This window comes from Lissotriton helveticus, chromosome 6, assembly GCF_964261635.1.
Source record: "Lissotriton helveticus chromosome 6, aLisHel1.1, whole genome shotgun sequence".
Taxonomy (NCBI): domain Eukaryota; kingdom Metazoa; phylum Chordata; class Amphibia; order Caudata; family Salamandridae; genus Lissotriton; species Lissotriton helveticus.
The window spans coordinates 1441154375-1441179884 of NC_136067.1; positions in this window are offsets into that span (position 1 = coordinate 1441154375).

The window sequence follows — 25510 nt, forward strand, 5'->3', positions numbered from 1 at the left end:
CGGGCTATTGATACCTGCAATTGCGACATAATCTATGCTCGGTGAAATACACTACTCAGAATGCAATGTGTGATCAGAAAGGAAGGACTACTAAATACAAGGTATATTTAAAAGTCAATAGCTTCACCTATGAACAGTTTATCGTGCAGAGCAATTAAGAGAGTACACAAGAACATCATTGGGGGAAACTGCATACAGGAAGCAGGTGGATATTGATGGTCATTATTGGTATATGAATATGGATGTTAAAACATATGCACTTATATGATCAAGGCTTCCAGCTTTACATTATTTATGATTTTTTGACAGATAAATACAGAGAGAAACAATGTTTTTCATGTCTATTTTCTAAAATCGAAAAATACAGAAAATTGGTCTTCCTTCCCATGACTTACCATTCTGTCGTTCAGGACTTCCAAGCCAATACCTGCACAGACGGACATCCTGGGGCCATATTACATAAAGTGCCCCTGGAGCGCAATAGGCATTTGCGCCTGCTTTGTGCGCCCCAGGGGCACTTTGGTATTATAGAAGGTGGCGCAGACGCTTGTGTATCCCCTTCTATAATACCAATAGCGCTGGTGCACTTAAAGCGCCAGCACTATCAACAGAGGGTGTCCCCACATTTGTACGGGGCGTGCCCTATGCAAATGAGGGAATTTTTTGACTCTGCGCCTGCACCATATTACAGACGCGTGCGCAGAGTCAAAGAAACCCTCGGAAGGCGCACTGATAGTGCACCATTTAAAAGGTGGTGCACTGTCAGTGCGCCCCATGAGAGCAGCCCTCTGCAGGAGGTAATGGGGTCCCATGGCTCCCCCCACACATCCCCTTGAAGGCGGGTACAGTCAAGGACTGCACCCGCCTGTAAGGGGATCTCTAATCCCCTTTGAAAGTGCAGGCGTGTGCCGCCTGCATTGCAAAAACACAGAGCGTGTGCTGCTCCGTGTTTTCACATGAATGCACTGCCGCCAGGGCAGCACATTCACCATTATGGGGCACATTGGCATTGTTTGTGCCCAGCGCACCTTTTCAAAGGTGCACTGGGCACAAACAATGCCAATACGTAATACGGCCCCTGGGGAGTTAAAAAAATGTTTTGTAATGTTCTTAAATAATATATGTGCACCTGCATGCCCTATAGTAAGGACCACTAGAATTATGAGATTCTGCGGCTGCCTTTTTTGCATAGTCATGGATTTACAGCATTTGTTACATAATAAATCCTCTTGCACAGTCTGAAGATAAAAAAAATATTCCTTGCTCAAACGGACCAAAAGTAAAAGTTACTAAAACATGTAGGCATTTGTTTAATGTGCGGTGGAAGGCCCTTCACAAAGGTTAACTCATCATCTTTTAGTTGCTTATTTCTGTATTTGGTTGTTAAACTAGTACTAAGAAAATGAAATCATTTACCCAGACAGTATTAACATGTAAAAATGGCAACATAATGCAGTAATACTATCAAAAATGTGTGGTTTTATGCCACATAATTTGGCTTTTCTTGCCACATAAATTTGTCCACCCAGCCACACACTTTGGTGCTCCCTTGCTGCATAATTCCATTGGCCTGGACTTTAATATTCGGATTTTCTCATGAGTGTAATGTTATATTTGTCTGCATAGAATGATACAATTCGACAGGCATGAAAGTATGAGCACACCCTTACCAGTTAAAGATGTTCATTTCTTCTTGAAACCCCCAAAAATATGGATAAATACTAACCATATGGACAAAAAATAAATATGACATACATGTTCAAAACTAAATACCATAAATGTGCTAGTCCTGTATATGTTATACATCCTTGAACCGTTTGTGCGGTACATGGTGGGAGTGCATAAGGATGTCAGGTATTTGGATTTTCCACATTTGAAGAGGCTGATTTTGAGTGCCTGCTGGAATTATGAGCAGTTGAAGGTGACTTGAAGTTGAATTGAGAAAGCAGTCATAACATGGTTGTGAAGCACTTTATTAAGACCTGAACCTTTAGATGGTACAGATGTATCAAAATGATTGGTTAAGACATTTTGATTGGCTAACTAGTATAGGAAAAGTGTTGGGTGAGTAGTCTAGGAAGGAAAGAATGTGATTTGCCATGCACACTTTGTACATAAAATCGTTCCATTGTCCTTAGCTCTTTGCCTCTCTGAAAACCACCCTGCGAGCTGTCAGTGAAATGTATGTGATAGTTTGTGGGTATGTGGTGTAGAGTTATTGTTGAAGTGTTTATCATTTTAATTACTGGAAAGAAAAAAATACATCTATACGCCCACAAAATATCTGAAACGTAAAAAAATGCCAATTTAACACCATAAAGGCAGCAGACTTATGTAGCACACATGGCCTAGCCATGCAAAAGCTGGTAACAAAACCCATGCCATTTTCAAAGTAACGCAAAAAAGCATAGTGTAGTATTCACACCTGCCAAGGCTGTAATGTGGTCCGATATTGAAATGTTTGAACTTACCTGCATTAGACTGGGTTGATGTCTTGGAGCATCAAAGGAGGAAGTCTGTTATTAGATTGAGTCTCGGCAGCACGTGCACTGCTCTGCAAGGCATGCTGCATTCAGGTAGGGACTTGAAGCTCCTCCCAACACCCGCCCATATTTTTTATTGACTTGTGTCCCTGTCCACTGCAAACTGTGGCTGTTTATTGGTCAATAGGCTTAGTAGTCCCTCCTTAGTACCGCTTCGTCTCATTTTGTAACCTCCCATGGTGACACCCCCTGTTACGTGTGTTGTTACACAGTAGGCCTTATTTTCTCAAATAGACACGCTCTCTCCTAACGCTTTTTAACACTTTTATAGCACGGGCGCTGGCATTTTCAATGCAATAGGTCTCGCATTTGCGAGAGTTTAAGCTTTTGACATTGTAAATGACGATGCCTTTTATTTATCTGTTTTAAAAACAACACATTAATAAAATCCATTGTCATTTACAATGCCAATAGCTCAAACTCTCGTAAATGCGAATCTATTGCATTGCAAATGCTTGTTTTTTACTTAACTATAGGGCTGCCAAGTGATTGCTTGAGGCTCTGACCCAAAAGCATGAGTTATAAAGATTAAATTGCCTAGGATGGGATACAGTGAGATCTCACTTCCTATGGGTTTGCAAGAAGCAGTAATGAGCAGGGCACGAGTCGGGGGTACACGCAGGTACACTGCGTCCCCCCACTCTTTTCACAGGGTGGACGCCGTCCCCCTTGCCAAGAATCTGGCCTCACAGAAATATGCTGAACGTGTCACGGTGTAATTTTCAGACACCGGTACACGTTCAGCACGTGACGTCATGAGGTCATTTGCATATTGTCAGTCCCCACACTTCTTTTTATAGGACTTGAGCCCTGGTAATAAGGATCATGCTAGTTGTTTTGCAGCGTTATTGAGCTGCCACTTTTAAATGAATGTGCCTCTCCAGCTGACCATGAATGACACTCATGCACATCTCGCTGGGTAAAGAGCATGCACCAATCACATTCATCCGGAGGGTGTCAACTTCAATGAACTCCTCTCATCTTCCAGAAAATCAAAATACCTGACCCTGTTCCATAGACTCTACTACGCTGAAAATATCCATCACCATTAATAAATATCGTATCTTCATTGTTGATTCATTTTGACCACCTTCCAAAACCAGTCAGTCTCACTCTCCTTGGAGACTCAAAGGTTGAGAGGGCGGGTACAGAAAACTTAGATACAATCCGCCCAATCCTCGCCGTGCAGAGTTTTGAAATCTTATCAGGCATTGCCGCTTCCGATAAACCTTTTATTTTATTGTCCCTGCCCTTTCCGCCTCCTTCTTCCAGGCCTCGTGAATGAGCTATCCGGTGTTGTCACTGTGCATATACGTAGCACAAGGCCACAGCGCCTTTACTTTCAGTTCAGCCCTGCCACACCTTTTCCCAAAAGCGGACCCCCCCTGGTTTCATTGTTTTATGGGCTGGGGCAGGGCTCTCTGCCAAGGTCACACCCGAACAGGGCAGCCTGCGACACGCCTACATCCCGGCACTCTTTTTCCTCCGCGTTTTTTTTTGTTATATGGAGTGAATCCGATCCAAGTGCGTTGGTGCCCTTTTACATGAACACCAAATTACATTACACAAAAACAAGGCCAGATTATTTTTTTCCTTTGAGGCACTGGGAGATTAAAGTGATTTGCCGAGAATCTACTCCTTCAATGGGCCCCGTGCAGCCCCAGGTCAATGAATATCTGTGAGACACCGGCTCCTCCATGCATTCTACGGGGCCCCTTTATTAACCATCCAGGTGTGCCCTCGAGGAATGGGATGGCCCTGTATTAATTTCTAATAGCATTTTTTTTATTTAGCGCTTAATTCAGTGGAGTCTGCCTTAAACCGATGTAAATCAAAGGTGTTATTACCCGGTTTACAGGTTGTAAGTATTTCGACCTGGAAAGATGATCTGAATTTGCGGTTGTTAAATTAATCACATTTAATGGCACACTTCGCACCCTCTGAAGGGATTTTTTTCCCTCACACAGGACCGTCGTCCTCTTGTTGTGCTTGTGTCACATAGAGCATTCAAGTCTCACGTCCAACTGCTACAACACAGTTAGCCACTAGGTTGTGCTGCAACGCGGCATGTGATTCCAATGAGGTTACCTTAACCCCTATCATATTTTCAATCACACCGAAATGGTGCAGGAGTCACTGCCTGCCTACAGCACCCTGTAGCAGTCCCAAGGCTGCATTGCCAAGTCGGAATGATTTAACTTTTTAAAAGTGATTAACAGCCTTGTAACCTAGATTGTGTATAAGTGAAAAATGTTGTCCATTTGTTGTTGTTTTAAGAGTCTGCAAAAGTCTGGACATGATACTAACGAGGACTTTAAACAAAATCATATGTATTAATTTGTAACATGACTTATCTGCCTTTGTTTACTTTAATAATTATTAGAACATTTTAATACTGCTTCTAATGGCTGGTAGAAGCCAGGAGCATCAACATTCCAATATTTGTCTTTCACAGCAACAGCTATGAACAAAGGCCTCATGAAGCCGAGGGGATTTCAACCCCCTCAGGCTCCATGAGGCCTTTGTTTTACAATTTACAGCATTCTGCAATCTAGGGGTTGAATGTTCTAATAACCTTAGAGCATGGGTACTCACAAAATTTTCCCCGGGGGCTGCAAAGTTTGGTCTTTGGCGTGACCGAGGGCCGCACTCATGCCAGTGTGGAAGGCTGGCTTGTATAGTGGGTGTAGGGGAAGCGGAGCATGTATATCTACTGGATAAATCCCGGCTTCTCCACTTGACCAAATTGTGTGACCTTGGGCAATTGCTTTATTTCAGTTTTCCTCCTTTTTCTTCATTATCACATATAAAAGTGCCTTGAAATATATGACTTCAGGATGCATGCTGTACAAAACCATCTCCTGAGCTTGGTTGTAATCACTAATGGCATTGTTATCGGGGTGAGGGCAGGGGGTTTGAAAGCATGAACGTTTCTAAATTCATGTTTGAAAACCATCCCTTTAAAAAAAAGAATGCTGAATGCACTGCTATAATTTGATTTACTAAGGTGAAATGGTTCTACAGGTCAATGAAATACACTTTTAAAAAGACGATCGTATTTTTACATGTTTGCTGTCATAAAAATGAAGGCATTTCAAAAGTTAAGGAACTAGTTACTTCCTTTTGTTTAATTGCAAAGAACCTTTAAATAAGTGCTTGCTGTGTATATATATTTATATATATATATTTTTTATGTTGGTGCTGAGTCGAGTAAACAGCAGCCCAGTGCTACTGCTGCTCAGGGGGCCGCATGTAAACTTTTGGAGGGCTGCATGCAGCCCTGGGGCCGTACTTTGAGTATCACTGCCTTAGTGCCTTCCGTAGTGGGCTCTACTGGCCATTAAAAGCCCACTTTTATTTTTAAAGGGTGCTGAACTGGTCATTAAAGGCCCGCTTCCTTGTTAAAGGCCAGAGCGGAATGCTGGAATGGGCCTTTAATGGCTGGTAGAGCCCGCTGCGGTGGGCTGTAAGGCTATATTAGAACATTGGAATGTGGAGCGCTCCATTGAAGACAATGGAGTTGTCCGGGCTTCTAATGGCTGGTAGAAGCCCAAAGCATCAACATTGCTTGTTTTTATCATTGCTGTTTGAAGTCTGTATAGATTAATTCTAAAAACACCAACTTTAGGTGATTTTGACATCAAAATACCGGTTAGGTGGCAACCCTAGTGTAAATACATATCCAGTCCTTGAAATGGAAATAAAAAGTGCAGATGCTCACAATTCCAGAGTCCCTCTTTGCTGCTGAGAAGTACTAATACTACCCCATTAAACCTGTTTTACCCATGCAGAGAAGTGCAGGTACTCTCCGGTTAAAATGAAAAAAAAAATGCAGATACTCAGTACCTATGAGCTCTTGTCCATTTAAAGCGCTGTAGATAACGAGAATTGATAACATCTGTAAATATAATTTGCTGCCACTTTGAAACTACCCAGTGTTTTTAACAGGCAGGTGCTGTCAGGTACTGAGTACCAGCAGTTTTTTTAGGTCGAGCCTATAGTGACAGCGCACATGCGCGGCTCGCTTTGCGAGGCATGCTGTAATGGAGAATGCAGTGGAAGCTCCGCCCACTCTTCCCCCATGTTTTTAATTGGCTTGTGTCATTGTCTTTTGTAAATGCTGCCTTCTGATTGATTATGAGGCTTGTTAGTCCCTCCTTATTATGGCCATGTCGTAATTTGTACTCTCCCATGGCCACTGGCCCCTTTACTTAGAGTGTTACATGGTACGGTATGTGTTATTTAGACTGTGAGCACTACTTTGTCCGTGCCTTCTCGTCCCCTTCTCCCCCCTCCGTCCGTCCGTCCGCACTCCCGTTGTCGAGCTTCCCCCCTCCTGTTGTCCATGATGCAGTGCAATAGGTCTCGCGTAAATGTGAGTCATATTGCATTGCAAATGCTTGTTTTTGATTCAGGGGAGCATCCTAAGCAGGTACCAAAGACCTGCAAACTACACCCCCTCCTCTTCGTCTTCCTCATCCTCATCCTTCCCGGACACCAAACCCAGCACCCCTCCCATCCCCTGAGACTGTTACCAAGGAGACGGCCATCCGAGAACAGGAGACAGAGGGACCATCAGACATAGGGTACCCGGTAGAGACAGACAAACATCCCTCATTTGCCCAGGACACAGACAGACATCCAAAATACGCTACTCCGGGAGCCAGACATCCAGAGAAAGGCAACCAGGAGACAGACGAAAATCTCGGAGCCAGTACCACCGGAGACAGGCAGACATCACGGATGAGGTAACCAGGGAGATAGACATCCAGGGTACCTTAACCAGGAGACAGACAGGCACCCCAGATACGGTATCCAAGGAGATAGTCAGTCAGTCTAAGAGACCGATTTGGGAGAGGCCGCCAAGTGCTCGGGGACTGGCCCGGTGACAGACGCGGCCCTCCCTCACTCTTGCACTGAGCGCCTACGGAACCAGAAGCAACCATGTTGACCCCTGAGTCCTGCACCCCCTGCACTGCACCTCTCGTCATGTTCCTGCTCTTTGCCCTACTCCACGGGGGCTCTGCAACAAAGGTGGGTCCCTGGAGTGTGCGGTACGTGTACCTCGACGTGGGTGTGTCTGTGTGTGCAGCTATATATAACATATATCGTATGAGCCCTCAGTATATGATGCCTGTTAGACCTGGCATCATTGGCATGAGTCTCTCCTCCATTTTTTCTGTTTGCCTCCTCGGTTTACGATGTTTTTGCTGGTATATGCTTTGGGCACTGTGCCACTGCTGATCAGTGCCACAGTGCAAGTGCTCCCTATGTGAAATTGCTGTATTGATTGACTTCCATGTTTGGCTTATTTGGTTTACTGTCAGTCCCTAGTAGAGTGCGCCAGGGGTGCCAGGGCTTGTAAATACAAATGCTGCTAGTGGGCTTGCAGCACATGTTGTGCCACCCACAAGAGCGGCCTAGTAAAAGTATGTCTGAAGGTCTGCCATTGCCAGACCACGTGCAGTCTGACTGTCACGAGGACTGCGCAAGTACACCTACTTGCCAGTCCCTAAACCTTCCCTTAACTTCATGTTAGTCACCCCTATGGTAGGCCCACGGGCAGGGTGCATTGTAAGCATAAGGTAGGACAAGCCTGACAAGGTTGGCATGTCCTAATAGTGAATTACATCCATAGTCGTTTTTCACTATTGTAAGGTAGCCTGCTCTCCATCAGTTAGAATGGGCTGCCAGGATTATTAATGTTATAATCCTAGCGGGCTCGGGGAGCATGGTGCAATGTCGAGTTTGGTATCCCTGAACTCAGGGTTTAATAATGCATCCGTTTGTGTGGATGGTTGTTGGACTCTGTGTTTGAAAATAGCACTTTTAGAAAGTAGCTATTTTCTTGTCTAACTGTCTACCGGTCTCTGCTGGTTCTGGTGTGTGTGTGACAGGAGCTGGGTGGCTCCAGAGAGTCTGAATGAGTCAGTGTGGGATGAGTGGGGCATTTGCATTGAGAGTAGGGGAGAGTAGCTCTTGATAGCCTGCCCTGCCTGATACAATGTTGGCTCCGCCCCCCTGCCAGGCGACTGATGACTCTGTGCTTGCCTGGGACTTTCCTGGCCCGCCTCCTGCCGGGCAGCTGATGGCCCTGCCCCTGCCAGTAACAATGCTGGCTCCGCTCCTGCTGAGCGGCTGAGGACTCTGCCCTGCCCAGTGAATAGGCCAGGTGCTCTGGCCTGGCAACACCCACAACAAACCCAGGATGGGGGGAATTTCCCCTGCATGGACAAAGGGATCAAAGCCAAAAAGGGGTATAAGAGAAGGACCCCTGAACCAAGAATTTAGATCACTTCTGACAAGGAAACCTGAACCAAGGACAAGAAGCCTGCTGATCTAAGGACTGCCTACCCCTTCTGCCAAGAGTGCTGTTTGTTGGGGGAATCCTGCATTGCTTCTTTATTTTTGCCAAGGAACCAGGAGAGAGGAACTTTGTGTGTACTCTCACTCTTTGCTAAAGAAAATCTCCAAGGGCTGGAAGAGTGCCAGTCTCCTGTTGAAGTCACAGGGCTAAAGGACTTCATCTGCTTAAAGTGCTATTTGCTGGAGTTTGTGAATCCAGCACCTCTGAAAGAATCCAGCAATCTCGACGCCGACGGACGCCGCCGAATCCAGCTCGACATCGTGAGTAACGGCTCCAGTGTCCCGCTTCCTCGACGCCGGCCGCCGGGCCCGATCGACGCCAGCAGCAACGCCAGTGAGTAGTGAGTTCGGCTCCAGCTCCAAGTGACCTCGTGTCTGCACCGCCGCTGATCGCATCGACTTCGAGCCCTCTCGACGCCGTGAGCGCTGCTCACTCTTGCAACATCGACATCGACGACGCCGTATCCTGCTTCATCCCGTGAGCGCTGCTCCCGCCTGACTTCGGTCGACGCCGCTGCAGATCGCCCCGACTCCGAGGCCCGATCGACGCCGAAGACGCGACGCCGGACATCTCGACGCCGCTGATCATCGAGTGCTTCACTTTTCCAAGGTACTGTGTTGTTGGGGTCTGTGCGACTCCGGGCTCGACGTAGCGCTCCTCGCGGTCGACGCCGAACCTTTGGATTAACTTTGCCTCGACGTCGTGTGACTCCCGTGTGGGTTACATTGTTGCCAAGAACTGTGTTTTAGAGAAGAAGAGTTGCTTTTGATACTAAAGACTTTTGTGCTAAGAAGAAACCGTGCTTGAACTATTATTTTTCCTTCCAACAGTATTTATTAAGATTGTGGTATATTTTTGTCGTTATTTGGTCTTGTGCTAAGCCTTATATAAAAATACTTATTTTTATAATACTACTGTGTCGTGTCCATTTGTAGTGTATTCACTTTATTACTGTATGTGGTCATAAATGCTTAACGCACTGCCTCTGAGATAAGCCTGTCTGCTTTGCCAAGCTACCAAGGGGGTGAGCAGGGGTTATCTAAGTGTGTGATCTCCTTGCCCTGACTAGAAAAGGTGTGTCCCTATTTGTCAGAAGTGTGTACCTCTGCCAACTAGAGACAGCCGCTTCTAACATTGGTGGCAGCGGTGGGATTTTGAACTTTGCATTTGTGACCCATGTGCAGTGATTAGTGTGCGCTACATAGTGAAAGCAGACCATAGCGCAGCCACAATCTGTTTTGGTTGGATATTCTATTTTTGTTCTCCGCTTTTCCTGAAGCTTGATTTTTGAAACTGCCAGTTTTGACCATGAGTGACGCCGGAGTCACTGCCCCTGTTGTTGCTGTTGTGGAGGAATTTGATAGGAGTAAGATAAATGATTATTCCTTAAAGGAGCTGAAACACTTTTGCAAACAATTGAAAGTCCCTACTCCAGGCCTCTCCAAGAAAGCAGAATATTTCAAAGCATTGGAAGCCTGGTTAGAGGCCAGAGACCCCTCTGCCCCGGTGGTGGTACCGACAGAGGAAGGGGAGGAGGAAGTGCCCGTGACTGGGCCTGTATCCCCTCCTGGCAGCAGTGTTTCCTCCAAAGGTCTTTCCCCTGAAGAAAGAGAAGAAAGGGCGAAGGAGCGAGCCTACAACGTGGAAATGGCAAAACTTAAGATAAATGGGCAGTTGGAGATAGAGAATGCAAGAGGCAGGAGAGAAGCTGATTTGGAGATCAAAAGATTAGAGTTTGAAAGAGGGAAGTTAGCTTTTGAGCGTGAGAGAATGGTGAGGGACATGGAGCTCAAAGCTAAGGAGTTAGAATTGAATCCCTCTGGTGGCAGCGTCCCATCTGTGCCTGCAGAAAGTAGGTTTTATTTTCCCAAAGATGTGATCAAAGATTTTCAGAAGAATGAGGATATTGGTCAGTGGTTTAAAGCATATGAGTTAGCATTGTTGGCCCACCGGGTCCCTGAGAAGGATTGGGGAGCGGGGTTGTGGGGTCGCTTTGTGAATGAGGGAAGAGATACCCTGTTAGACATGCCTGTTGAGAATAGGACGTCTTATGCTCATATGAAAGATGCTTTAATGTTAAGGTATGGCCTAACCCCAGAAAAGTACAGACAGGCCTTTAGAGAATGTAAGAAGTTGCCTGGTACCACGTGGGTGGAGTATGTGTCATATTTTTGCAGAGCCATGGATGGTTGGGTAAAGGGCAGCAAAGTGGAAAGTTATGATGCTCTTTATGATTTGTTTGCTTGGGAGCACTTGTCTAATAACTGTTTTCCAGAGCTGCGCCAGCACCTTATTGATAGCAAGATATCTAACCCTAGAAAACTTGCTGAAGAGGCGGACCGCTGGGTCAGTACCAGGGTCCACAAGGGTCCAGTGGGAGACTCAGCCAAAGGTGGGCAGGGTCCCCAGCAGAAGAGTGGGGGGGACAAGGGTAAACAGAAGGAGTCCCAGAAAGGGCCCCAAAGTAATCCCCAAGGGAACCAAGGGAAGGGTTCCCAGCCTCCCCCTGTGAAGAAATCAGAGGCCCCGCCAGGTAAACCTGGTCATAGGGGCCCACTGACCTGCTTCGTTTGTAAGCAGGTAGGACACCGTTTTTATGACCCTCAGTGTCCCTTGAAGAAGTCTGGTGCACTACCCAGTGCACCACCCCGTCAGTTGGCTAGTGTAGCTCTGGGAGGGGAGGAGATGGTTGCCCATGGTGGGGAGGGTCCCGCAGAGATGTCCCTGGTCTCTCTAGGAGACATGGAATTGGTCCCGCCACCCCCTCTGCCTAGTAACACTAAAAAATATAGGCAGTGGGTGACCATTAATGGCCATAGAGTGGAAGCTCTCAGAGACACCGGAGCGAGTGTGACAGCTGTCAAGTGTCACTTGGTGTCCAGAGAGCAGGTTGTTCCCCACGCATTCTACCCTGTGATAGCTGCTGACAACTCCCAGAAAGAGTGTGAGGTAGCTCAAGTTTCCTTTGAATGGGGTGGAGTTTCGGGTACTCTTCAGGTTGCTGTGAGGCCCGCCATGCCTGTTGATTGTCTCCTGGGCAACGATTTAGAAGACTCCCCTTGGGCTAAGGTGGAGAGGGAGACACATTTGAAAATGTTGGGTGTGCCAGAGTGGGTGTGTGCAACCACTCGATCCATGACAGCAAGTAAGGGTGTTGATGGGGTTCTGGAGCCTGAAAGTATGGCCCAGGACCCAGCTGTGAAGAGAAGAGGCAGGGGGCGCGGGAAACCGTCCCCCGTAGTTCCCGTGGTCCAGGAGGAGGCAGACCTCGAGGGGGATGCCCTGGAACCCACAGGTGAACAAGTTGCCGAACTGGGAGATCTGCCCGAGCTGACCCATTGGCAGCAGGATGGTGGTCCCTCCAGGGAGGAATTCTGTGCAGAACAGAAAGTGTGCCCTTCTCTTGTGGGTATGAGGCAGCAGGCCTCAGCCCAAACCTCAGGTGATCAGTCAGGGTCACATTTTGTGTACTGGGAGAACGACCTCCTGTATAGCGAGCCTAAGGCTGCTGAGCCTGGGTCAGCCCGTGTGCTGGTGGTACCCCAGCGCTTCAGAGCCTTCCTACTGGGTTTGGCTCATGACGTTCCTTTAGCTGGACATCTGGGGCAGGACAAGACCTATGACAGGCTTGTCACCCATTTCTATTGGCCTCAGATGAGAAGGGATGTAGACATCCAGTGCAAGACCTGTCAGACTTGCCAGGCAAGTGGGAAAAGCGGGCGGAAGCAGAAGGCTCCCCTCCAACCTTTTCCCGTGGTCAGTACCCCCTTTGACCGGGTGGGGATTGACATTGTTGGGCCACTGGACCCCAAGACAGCCCTGGGCAACAGGTTCATCCTGGTCTTGGTGGACCATGCCACACGGTACCCGGAAGCCATCCCTCTCAGAACATTGACTGCCCCCGTGGTGGGACGGGCACTGATGGGTGTTTTCTCCCGAATGGGGTTCCCCAGAGAGGTGGTGTCAGACCGGGGCACCAACTTCATTTCCAACTACATGAAGTCTCTGTGGAAGGAGTGTGGGGTAACTTATAAGTTCACCACTCCTTACCACCCTCAAGGTAATGGGTTGGTTGAAAGATTCAACCGTACCCTTAAAGGCATGATCATGGGTCTTGAAGAACCAATGAGGCGTAAATGGGACGTCCTCTTGCCATGCCTGTTGTTTGCTTACCGTGAGGTGCCACAGAAGTCTCTAGGGTTCAGCCCCTTTGAGCTTTTGTATGGTCACCCGGTAAGAGGACCTTTAAGTCTGGTCAAAGAAGGCTGGGAGCAATCTCCCAGGAAACCTCCCCAGGATGTATACAGTTACATGCTGGCCTTTAGGAACCAGACTAGGCGCTTCAGGGATCTTGCTCAGGCAAATCTGGAGGCCAGCCAGGAGGAGATGAAGCGGTGGTACGACCAGAGGGCCACTCTGGTAGAGCTTCAGCCTGGACAGAAAGTTTGGGTCATGTCCCCTGTGGAACCTTGTGCGCTCAAGGACAGGTGGACTGGACCATTCGAGGTTGTGGAGAAGAAGAGCGATGTCACCTACCTGGTGGATTTAAAGTCTCCCAGGAACCCCTTGCGGGTCCTGCATGTCAACCGATTGAAGCCCCACTTAGAAAGGTCCGAAGTGGGCATGCTCCTAGCTACAGATGCTGGAATGGAGGAGGAGAGTGAGCCTCTTCCTGACCTCCTGTATGCGAAAGCGCAAGATGGGTCAGTGGATGGTGTTGTCCTCTCTGACACACTGACCCCTGAACAGCAGCAGGATTGTCGCCATTTGTTGGGGCAATTCCCTGATCTGTTCTCCTTGATTCCTGGTGTTACTCAGTGGTGTGTCCATGATGTAGACACCGGGGACAGCACTCCTGTCAAGCACAAGGCTTACAGAGTGACTGACAAGGTCAGAGCATACATCAAGGAGGAGGTCTCCAAGATGTTTGCCCTAGGGGTGGTTGAGTCCTCTAGCAGTCCTTGGGCCAGCCCCGTGGTCTTGGTTCCAAAGGCTGCAGCGCCTGGTGCTTCGCCGGAACTTCGGTTCTGTGTGGATTACCGAGGACTCAATTCAGTCACCAAGACTGACGCGCACCCCATCCCCAGAGCTGATGAGCTCATCGATCGGTTAGGGGCTGCCCAGTACCTTAGTACGTTTGATCTAACGTCTGGGTACTGGCAGATCGCCTTGACCGGTGGGGCAAAAGAGAGGTCAGCATTCTCCACACCAGATGGGCACTACCAGTTCCGGGTTATGCCCTTTGGGATGAAGAATGCCCCTGCCACCTTCCAGAGGTTGGTCAACCAGGTCTTGGCTGGACTGGAGGATTTCAGTGCCGCCTACCTGGACGACATCGCAGTGTTCAGCGCCAGCTGGGAAGAACACTTGTGCCACCTCCAGGAAGTGTTGTTGGCCCTGCGCAGAGCAGGCCTCACAATCAAGGCCAGTAAGTGCCAGATTGGGCAGGGTTCAGTGGTGTACTTGGGGCACCAAGTAGGGAGCGGCAAGGTGGCCCCCCTGCAACCCAAGATTGATACCATCCTGGCATGGGCACCGCCCAAAACCCAGACTCAGGTGAGAGCCTTCCTGGGTCTCACGGGTTACTACAGGAGGTTTGTCAAGGATTATGGTAACATTGTGCACCCCTTGACTTCGCTGACTTCCAGGAAGCAGCCACGACTTGTGAACTGGACTGACGCCTGTCAGACGGCCTTTGACACCCTGAAAACTGCAATGTGCACCGCACCCATACTCCAGGCACCCGACTTTTCTAAAGAATTTGTTGTCCAGACGGACGCTTCAGAGCATGGCGTGGGGGCTGTTCTAGCTCAGGTGAATGAAGAGGGCCGAGACTTACCTGTAGCCTTCATCAGCAGGAGGTTACTTCCCAGGGAACAGAGGTGGAGTGCGATAGAAAGAGAAGCATTTGCTGTGGTCTGGGCACTGAAAAAGCTGAGACCCTACCTGTTTGGGACTCACTTCCGGGTGCAGACAGACCACAGGCCCCTCAGATGGTTGATGCAGATGAGGGGTGAGAATCCAAAGCTGTTGAGGTGGTCCATTTCCCTACAGGGGATGGACTTCACGGTGGAACACCGCCCTGGCACAGATCACGCCAATGCTGATGGTCTGTCCAGATTTTTCCGCCTTAGTGATGAGGACTCCCTAGGGTAAGGGTAGTTCTCCCCACATTTCAGCTGGAGGGGACACGTGTTAGACCTGGCATCATTGGCATGAGTCTCTCCTCCATTTTTTCTGTTTGCCTCCTCGGTTTACGATGTTTTTGCTGGTATATGCTTTGGGCACTGTGCCACTGCTGATCAGTGCCACAGTGCAAGTGCTCCCTATGTGAAATTGCTGTATTGATTGACTTCCATGTTTGGCTTATTTGGTTTACTGTCAGTCCCTAGTAGAGTGCACCAGGGGTGCCAGGGCTTGTAAATACAAATGCTGCTAGTGGGCTTGCAGCACATGTTGTGCCACCCACAAGAGCGGCCTAGTAAAAGTATGTCTGAAGGTCTGCCATTGCCAGACCACGTGCAGTCTGACTGTCACGAGGACTGCGCAAGTACACCTACTTGCCAGTCCCTAAACCTTCCCTTAACTTCATGTTAGTCACCCCTATGGTAGGCCCACGGGCAGGGTGCATTGTAAGCATAAGGTAGGACAAGCCTGACAAGGTTGGCATGTCCTAATAGTGAATTACATCCATAGTCGTTTTTCACTATTGTAAGGTAGCCTGCTCTCCATCAGTTAGAATGGGCTGCCAGGATTATTAATGTTATAATCCTAGCGGGCTCGGGGAGCATGGTGCAATGTCGAGTTTGGTATCCCTGAACTCAGGGTTTAATAATGCATCCGTTTGTGTGGATGGTTGTTGGACTCTGTGTTTGAAAATAGCACTTTTAGAAAGTAGCTATTTTCTTGTCTAACTGTCTACCGGTCTCTGCTGGTTCTGGTGTGTGTGTGACAGGAGCTGGGTGGCTCCAGAGAGTCTGAATGAGTCAGTGTGGGATGAGTGGGGCATTTGCATTGAGAGTAGGGGAGAGTAGCTCTTGATAGCCTGCCCTGCCTGATACAATGTTGGCTCCGCCCCCCTGCCAGGCGACTGATGACTCTGTGCTTGCCTGGGACTTTCCTGGCCCGCCTCCTGCCGGGCAGCTGATGGCCCTGCCCCTGCCAGTAACAATGCTGGCTCCGCTCCTGCTGAGCGGCTGAGGACTCTGCCCTGCCCAGTGAATAGGCCAGGTGCTCTGGCCTGGCAACACCCACAACAAACCCAGGATGGGGGGAATTTCCCCTGCATGGACAAAGGGATCAAAGCCAAAAAGGGGTATAAGAGAAGGACCCCTGAACCAAGAATTTAGATCACTTCTGACAAGGAAACCTGAACCAAGGACAAGAAGCCTGCTGATCTAAGGACTGCCTACCCCTTCTGCCAAGAGTGCTGTTTGTTGGGGGAATCCTGCATTGCTTCTTTATTTTTGCCAAGGAACCAGGAGAGAGGAACTTTGTGTGTACTCTCACTCTTTGCTAAAGAAAATCTCCAAGGGCTGGAAGAGTGCCAGTCTCCTGTTGAAGTCACAGGGCTAAAGGACTTCATCTGCTTAAAGTGCTATTTGCTGGAGTTTGTGAATCCAGCACCTCTGAAAGAATCCAGCAATCTCGACGCCGACGGACGCCGCCGAATCCAGCTCGACATCGTGAGTAACGGCTCCAGTGTCCCGCTTCCTCGACGCCGGCCGCCGGGCCCGATCGACGCCAGCAGCAACGCCAGTGAGTAGTGAGTTCGGCTCCAGCTCCAAGTGACCTCGTGTCTGCACCGCCGCTGATCGCATCGACTTCGAGCCCTCTCGACGCCGTGAGCGCTGCTCACTCTTGCAACATCGACATCGACGACGCCGTATCCTGCTTCATCCCGTGAGCGCTGCTCCCGCCTGACTTCGGTCGACGCCGCTGCAGATCGCCCCGACTCCGAGGCCCGATCGACGCCGAAGACGCGACGCCGGACATCTCGACGCCGCTGATCATCGAGTGCTTCACTTTTCCAAGGTACTGTGTTGTTGGGGTCTGTGCGACTCCGGGCTCGACGTAGCGCTCCTCGCGGTCGACGCCGAACCTTTGGATTAACTTTGCCTCGACGTCGTGTGACTCCCGTGTGGGTTACATTGTTGCCAAGAACTGTGTTTTAGAGAAGAAGAGTTGCTTTTGATACTAAAGACTTTTGTGCTAAGAAGAAACCGTGCTTGAACTATTATTTTTCCTTCCAACAGTATTTATTAAGATTGTGGTATATTTTTGTCGTTATTTGGTCTTGTGCTAAGCCTTATATAAAAATACTTATTTTTATAATACTACTGTGTCGTGTCCATTTGTAGTGTATTCACTTTATTACTGTATGTGGTCATAAATGCTTAACGCACTGCCTCTGAGATAAGCCTGTCTGCTTTGCCAAGCTACCAAGGGGGTGAGCAGGGGTTATCTAAGTGTGTGATCTCCTTGCCCTGACTAGAAAAGGTGTGTCCCTATTTGTCAGAAGTGTGTACCTCTGCCAACTAGAGACAGCCGCTTCTAACAATGCCATTCACGCTCGCGCATGCCCTTTTATTTCTAATGCACATGTTTATTTAGATGCAGGCTTCATTCGGTAAAAGCAATGTGACGTCCCTCTTACTACAAGGGAGTTATTTGCTGCTTGCGAGCTTTGGAATATTTGAAGTATGGCCAAAATTGGTTTAGAGGGGACAGAGTTATAGGCCTCCCAATATGGCCTTGAAGCATGGGGCTGTCACGTGACCTTTAGCATGGAGACGCTATCTCTGAATCGTGCGTGCATACATCTACTGACACACAAAACAAGAGATAATCATTACCTAATCTCATGTACATATATTGATATATCTATATACACACACATACACATCAATTACATTATATATATGTGTGTGTGAGTGTGTGTATAGGGCAGTGCAGAGAATTATGTGCTGTATACGTATTGTGTAGTAAACCAAAATATTTTTCTAGGAAATATTTGCTGCAATTTAGCTATGTTCACGCCTGATTACGTACATGTACATCAATGTTCGTTGTCGTTTTTCACCAAGCGCCCACACTGAGAATAAAGAGGCGCTTTAGTAGTGCAGTCAAAGGCGTTAGGGCGAGAAGGGAAGGAGAGGGTCAAAGGGCCCTGCGCGTGCCTGTATGGTTGTGGAGGAGGGAAGGGGTGGGAGGTGATTGGGGTGTGTGCATGCGCCCACGCGCGTATATGTGCGTGTTTGAGCTAGAGTGTTTGTTGGCATGCGCAGGCATGCGTATTCCTATGTGTTTGTGTATGGATGCGAGTGTGGATTTGTGTGTTCATACCATGCATCATATGTCTGTATGCGCATTTATAATCATGTTTTGGATTACATACTTTGAAAGCCATTAGAGTGTTTGGCATGTGTTTGTGCACATGTGTACATAAAGATTTATAGTAGTCTATGTAATTATTCGTCCTGCCAGTCGTGCAATTCCTCCCCCCAACATTCGCAGTAAAAAAAAGCAAGTATTTGCAATGCAATAGGTCTCACATTTACGCAAGTTTGAGCTATTGGCATTGTAAGTGACAATGTATTTTATTTATGTTTTGGTTTTTAAAACATAAATAAAAGACATTGGGCCATATGTAGGTGGCCAAATACCGGTCGGTAACGGCCGATTTCGGCCGTTACCGACCGGTATTTGGAGTTTCAGATGTAGGGGGGCAAAATATTACCGAATCTGTAAATTTACCGATTCTGTAAATTACCGAATCGGTAAATTTACAGATTCGGTAATATGGGATGTAGGTGGCACTGAAAACAGTGCCACAGGCCCTTAATAATTCGTTATTTACCATCAAATTTTATTTGATGGTAAATACCGAATTCCTGTGTACATGCACATCTGTGCATGTACACCTGTGCCATGTGACACACATACATGCCCTAAGGGCATGTATGTGTGTCTCATGGCACACAAGCCTGAATTCGGGGTGCAACAGGGTGTCAAAGTGACACCCTTTCCCCCTTGTAAAATCGGTAATTTTACCGAATCGGTAAATACCGATTCGGTAATTGCCATTGGTTCCTATGGGCCTCAACGCCCATAGGAATCAATGGCAATTACCGAATCGGTATTTACCGATTCGGTAATTACCGAATGTTACCGATTCGGTAAGTATTTTGGTAAAAATACTTACATAGCATATTCCGATTTGTAAATACCGAATCGGTAAAATTCGGTATTAACAAATCGGTAAATGCCATTTACCTACATATGGCCCATAGTCATTAACAATGCCAATAGCTTAAACTCTCGTAAATGCAAGACCTATTGCATTGCAAATGCTTGTTTTTATTTATTTGAAAGGGAGAATACCAGCAGTTTTTCAGCACCCTTGCAATACAATTTTAACTGGAGTGCCCCAGCATTTCTCAAGAGCACAGAGATACTCTGGAAAATGAGAATCAGCACCTCTATATTTTCATTTAAAGTTCAAAAGCTACCTCTTCTAACTTGTATGTAGAAACTTATCTTTTTTACATGTAATTGCAGACTCATTGGCGCCCCCCTGGGAACACATTCAAGTCCCCCCTGGGGGGCGTGCCCCACAATTTGAAGACCTCTGCCCTATGAACATCTCCAACTCGGGGATCTCTCCAGACCCAAGACCACCACCATAGAGTGCAACACCACCTGAACACCTGGCTGAATGATGGCAATAATTTCCTGCTCTGTAAATATGTAATTGTATTTGTCCAAGCCTAATCGCTGTTAAAAGTAATCCCCAGTGAATTAGCAATTTGTATATATATAACTCAAACCACTAGTATATGTAGTAGACCTTTGTCCTTACTACCATTCCCATGTGATTTTAGAGTTTATCTGTTTGTATCGCTTCCTTGAGTGACTTTACAACTTGTACATTTGCAAATTGTGTCTGTTTGTATCTCTTATGTAACTCATGTAATCCAAAGTCTTTATGTATGTAACGCAACTGGTTCTTTTGTAAAGCGCTGTGAAACCTTTGGGTAATGTTTGCGCTATATAAAATCAAATTTAATAAAAATAAATAAATAAAAAACAACTTTCCAGAGCCTAAAGCACCTGGCTGGACAATCTTTTATTGTGTCGGCTAAGTTCAGAGTTTCCTTCCCCCCACACTATCACATTTAGAAGCCTGTGGTTGATTTCCCATACTACTCTGAGTCAAATGCTGTAAGGGTTGTACTTGGCCGAGTTTGCATACTCATAACAGGATGAGCCATAGGACACCAGTGGCAAACCACCGGAATTACCAGAGTTGAAACCCAACAGCCCCTGTCTGCCCTGTGCAACCCTCCACTCCCCCCCCCCCCCCCCGCCCACCCACTGGGGTCTGACAGATTGCAAATATAATTACAACTGAATTACTGCCAATTTTTACCCAAGCAACAGTATCTGGTGCTTAGAGTCTCAAAACAATAGCAACCAACAAGTTATTATTTTTCGTTACAAGTTTGAAAAGGCGTCTCAATATTTAAGCTGTAGAAAAGATATCCAAATATTAGGTAATCCAAAGTTACATTTTAAAATTGATTAGGTTTTAAAACTGATTCAAAGGAGGAACAGGCTCCTAACTACCCCACACCGAGCATTTCAGTTTTTGGGAGAGAAGCAAGTGAGACTTCCAGGGACTCTTTTGACAGTAAGATCCAGGGGTATAATGCATACAGCGAGACCAGAATAAGAATCACTTCAACAAGCCTCAGAAACAAATAAAATGTGTCACCCACAATTACGTAACCTTTTTGGAAGAGACATGGATTCAATGAAAAGAGCAACACAACACTTATCACTGCCAATTGTTTACACAGCAATATAGTTCATCTTAGCTTATTGGGAGCACAAAGGACATCCTCTTCCTGTTTTGCAAGAGCTTCTGTGGAAAGAAGGCCCACCCACACACCTGGATGCATGCCAGGCTTCAGCTCTATTCCCTACTTTGGAAGAGTATTCCAATTTGGGATGTAGACTTCAATCTTTAGAAATAAAACATTTTGTTTTCTAGTAAGTCAGTTTCTGATTTTCCCACTTTCTCCATCGAAAAATGAGGTTCTAGTGCCAACAAGATTCAATGAAAGGGTATGAAATCTCATTTTCAGTTTCAATATATTTTATTCAAGTTTGCAATTTATATAGTAACATAATCTTGTGTAAATGAAACGTTTGAGTAGCATTTCATTCGCTCCACCTGCCTCTCACCTTGTTTAACTTTCCATAAAAGCCTCAACCAGGCCAGAACTGTCATAATCAAGCTTATGGTAAGTGATAAAAATTGTCCCTTCATATGGGTATTTATTAGCAGCTGTGTCTCTTATCTTTAGGGTTCGACTAAGTAACATCATCCATGTACTTTTCTTCATATAATTTAGAACGTTCTAGAATATTCAATACCATCAACCGTTTTGGGCATGGGAGATCTCTATGTTCCCTAGACAGCTATGCTCCATTGGTTCTGAAAGTTTCATTCTATATCTAGGGCAGCTTGATAATCTTCTCTATCCTCAAAAGTCACTAGATTTTTGGGAACTAGGCCTCCTCAGAGGGTAGAATCGCACCCCCCAGCTAAAATCACCTGCTTCGCAGCAATGCATATGTGGTGAAAACGCACACACTGTTTTTAGTACAAAGGATATTTTGCTTCTCAGGAACACACTAATGGGCTTTGGGTGGCAGCCGACCACTGGTAGGTGTACCCCGGGGGGTTAGTTTGGAGCATTAGTGCAGCTCGGGCCACTTTGGGCTTTGATTGGGCTGTGCCTCCTTGGGCTTCATGCTCGATATATTATCAGCCATTTCAGGTTGGCGGACACCATTTTAGTATTGGACACGCTGGCCAACAGTTTTAGTCAGGAGAATTTTTTTTTTTTTAAAGTATAGTGCGCAGTGTACGGTCGGGCGATGAAAGATACTAGGTTTCAAGAAGCCATCATCCTGCTTGCTGAAGCAGATCAAATGGCTCTACATCCCTGGGTGCGCATGCCATGGCACACCAGGTGAAGCGGGTGTTATGGCAGCTATGATCCTTGCATGCTCTTCTCCACGTCTCGGTCGTTCAGGGAGCAGCGGTCCACAGGTAAGCTCCAGGGGCTGCTCGGTCACCAGGAAAGTGGCCGGAGAGGATTGTGTGATGCGCGTGTTGGGAGAGACCCAGCGCGTTGTCCTGCGTTGGTTTTTATGGGTGGATTCTACAAGGGGATTGTCAGAAGTAGGCAGGGAAACAGACATGGTGCCGCTAAGCGATGCGGCCCCCTTATTCAGAATTTCAGAGACAGAAACCATGACAGGGGGATAGGGGGTAATGGAGGGAAGCCTCTAGAGCACGAGGGAGGGGAGAGGGACAGGGATGAGCTGTCTGCCACCAGGCAGCAGACTGGGAGGAGGGAGTTGAGATGCGACAGGCATGCTCCCCATGTATTGCAGGGGATAGAGAAAGGCGAGCGGGATGGGATGAAGGGGAGAGAGGGCTGAGGAGACAGTGCCAAAGTTTCCCCCAGTTTCTTTAGCAGCAGAGGGGTGGCTGGAGGGGGCCCCTAGAGCCTTACAGGGTTTTTGGAGTGAGAAGGGAGGGTGAGAGCAGTGGTAGCAACAAGGGGGCTGTGCGAAGTAGGGAGAAGGCAGGGGATTTGCCACGGGCAGTGCCCAGCAGTATGTGGCTTGGCCTGCATCCGCGTTAATCGGGCTGCTTTGGGTTGGAGTGATGAGGAAGGCACCGGGGAAAGAGGAGGAAACAGGGGGCCTGATGCGGGGGGGGGGAGAGGGCCTGATGCGGGGGGGGGGGAGAGGGCCTGATGCGGCTTAGGGTGGAGCCCCACCAGCGGACTTATGAACAGTGACGTTTGAGTGAGCAGGCAATTCCGGAAAGGAGGGGGGACACCCAGCAGGAGGGCAGAGAGGGGAGCATGGAAAAGATAGTGGGTCAGATGGAGAGGGTAGTTGGGGGGGATGCCTGGGGGCGTTGTTGGCTGTGGGTGCCAGACTAGAGTGAAGAGCAGGGAGAGAAGGACATTAATGGGGGTACACCAGTTCTGCCTTTTGTTTTTCAGGGCCAGCATCAAGGAGGACAGCAGACTTGGGAGAGTCTTATGCGGCTCACAGATGCAGAGGGTAAGAGATGGTAGGGTTAGGGCGGCCTGCCAGATAGCAATGTAGGACAGTGACAACACTGCCACCTGAAGGTGTCAGGGCCTTGTATCCTCAGGATCGGAATGATGCTAATTTTGGCCCACCTCCTGATAGCCCCAAAGTCTGACTGAAAGAGTACAGACTATTGAAGTGATCAAGCGGGGGAAGGAAAGGTAGGGAACAGTAGGGAAGGAGACCTGTAAAACAACAATGACAAGACAATAAAATACTTGTTCGAGGGAAATCACTTGTTCTAAAGATTGTCATTGTCATGAATATAATGATACCTGAAACAGAATGAAACCGGGTTCTGTCTTCAATACCAGGTATCACTGATCAATGATACCCACTCAACATGTTCTAATGTGTAGAAAGAAAGAAATAGAAAACACCATTTCAAATACAACACTTCTGTCTTCGTCTAACCTTCAAGTAATAATGACATATGTAAATGGGGACTCTGTATCTTACACACTTACCCTCAGTATGTAGCTGATACAGCTGAAAAGGGCGGAGAGACACTGAAATTTGGGTGCTCTCGAACAACCCTGTTAATGGGCACAAAACAGATAACAACTAAAGTTTAGTTGGTGCCTATTATTCACATTGCACCAAATTCCTGATCTATACAATGATTCAAAAAGGTCCCATTCTCCATAGAATGTTTTTTTTTTTTTTTCAAACTAAATCCAGAGTCGAATTGCTGCCCACACCAAATGAAAAAAGTTCCTCTCAAACACAACAATGACTCCAAGTTCTCATAAAACGATAAGAACCAAGTCAGATGGTCCAGATAATAAAGGAATGAGTCTCCAAAACTGCCGGTTCACCTTGCATGAGCTGCAAACCCGCAGTTTGCCAACAAAAGTGAATGACACTCCGAAACCCCTCCTCACGTTCCTCGTTGAGGAAGAACAAATGTGCTAACTGCCCACGAATAAGGAAACAAAAGTAGTTCCAGCAAAAGCTGAAATCAAGGATTTGGCGCACTATGCAACCATACCAGACTGCGTATCCAGAACGTAGTCTTCACTAAGATCCAAACTAATCAGCAGTGTCAAAGAGCCCGGAAGCTCTTTTGTGTTCTTTGCCCCTACGCACTCATATGTCCGCACATCGGGAACTCACATTAATTCAAGGGATGAGTAGTTCTCATGGTTGCAACACTATACAATGGTGACATTAGTTTTAACGTTTAAATGTATTTTCTGACAGTGCTCATTAAGGTTTTGGCGCTACACGCTGATGCGCCGTGATGTGCCATGATAGTACATCCCTTCCTCGGAGAACCCTTCCAGAGACAAGGCTTTCTGGGATACCTTTTATGAAATGGTGCCACTGACCTAGAGGCATGTACTCCTGAAGCTGGTTCACATGAGTTCTCCTGAGGCCTACTTCCCTTCCAGGCCACCAGATACCATTGCTTCCTTCAACATATTTTGGAGTCCAAAATCCCCCTTACTTCATGTTCTGGTTCTTCATTCACCCATATAAGTGTTGGCACCTGTTTCACTGGAGTGTATGAGGGTTTGAGCAGTGACACGTGGAAAGTAGGATGTATACGTAGACTAGAAGGCAAAGCGAGTTTCACTACCACAGCGTTGATATGTTTGATCACTTTATAGGGACAAGTACATTTGGGATTGAATACACTGTATTTTTAAATCTGATGTTCTTTGTGGATAACCATACTGGGTCTCCTTTCTGATACGTTGGCCCAGGAGGTGTATGTTTGTCTGCATATAACTTTTAGCTGCATTTATCTACTTTTAATTGTTTCTGTGCTTCTTTCAGTATTCTTTGAATATGGCCTACTCTGTCTTTTACCTCTGGTATTTGGTTGGTGTTTTTTGGATTCAAGAATTGATAAAACAAGGATGAAACCCATATGTACAATAGTAAGGTGAATGATGTGTAGAACTATGTATAGCGCTATTGTATGCAATTTCTGCCAACCATAATCTGTCCACCGATGCTTCTGTGTTTACGGCAACATAACCCCTTAAATATTGTTTTAAGGTTTGATTCACACGTTCTGCCTGACCATCTGTCTGAGGATGAAAACTAGTGAATATGTTGGACCAGAGTTGTACAGAGAAACACCAGACCCTCCAGATATGTACTGTGAATTGTGGTCCACAATCAGACACGATAACTCTCAGCCGACCATGTAACCTTACAATGTTGACCAAAAGTAGTTGGGCTAACTGGCCTGCCTTGGGAATCTGTTTACAAGCAATAAAGTGTCTCATTTTTGTAATTGAATCTTCAACCACCAATATGGTCGTACATCCCTGATCTCTTGGCAAATCCACAATAAAATCCAAGGATGCGTTTTCCCACGTTTTTTTCTGGAGTGGGGAGGGGTTGTAATAGCCCCTGTTGTTTTGTTTTATCACTCTTCATCTGGGTACATGTCTCACATTCT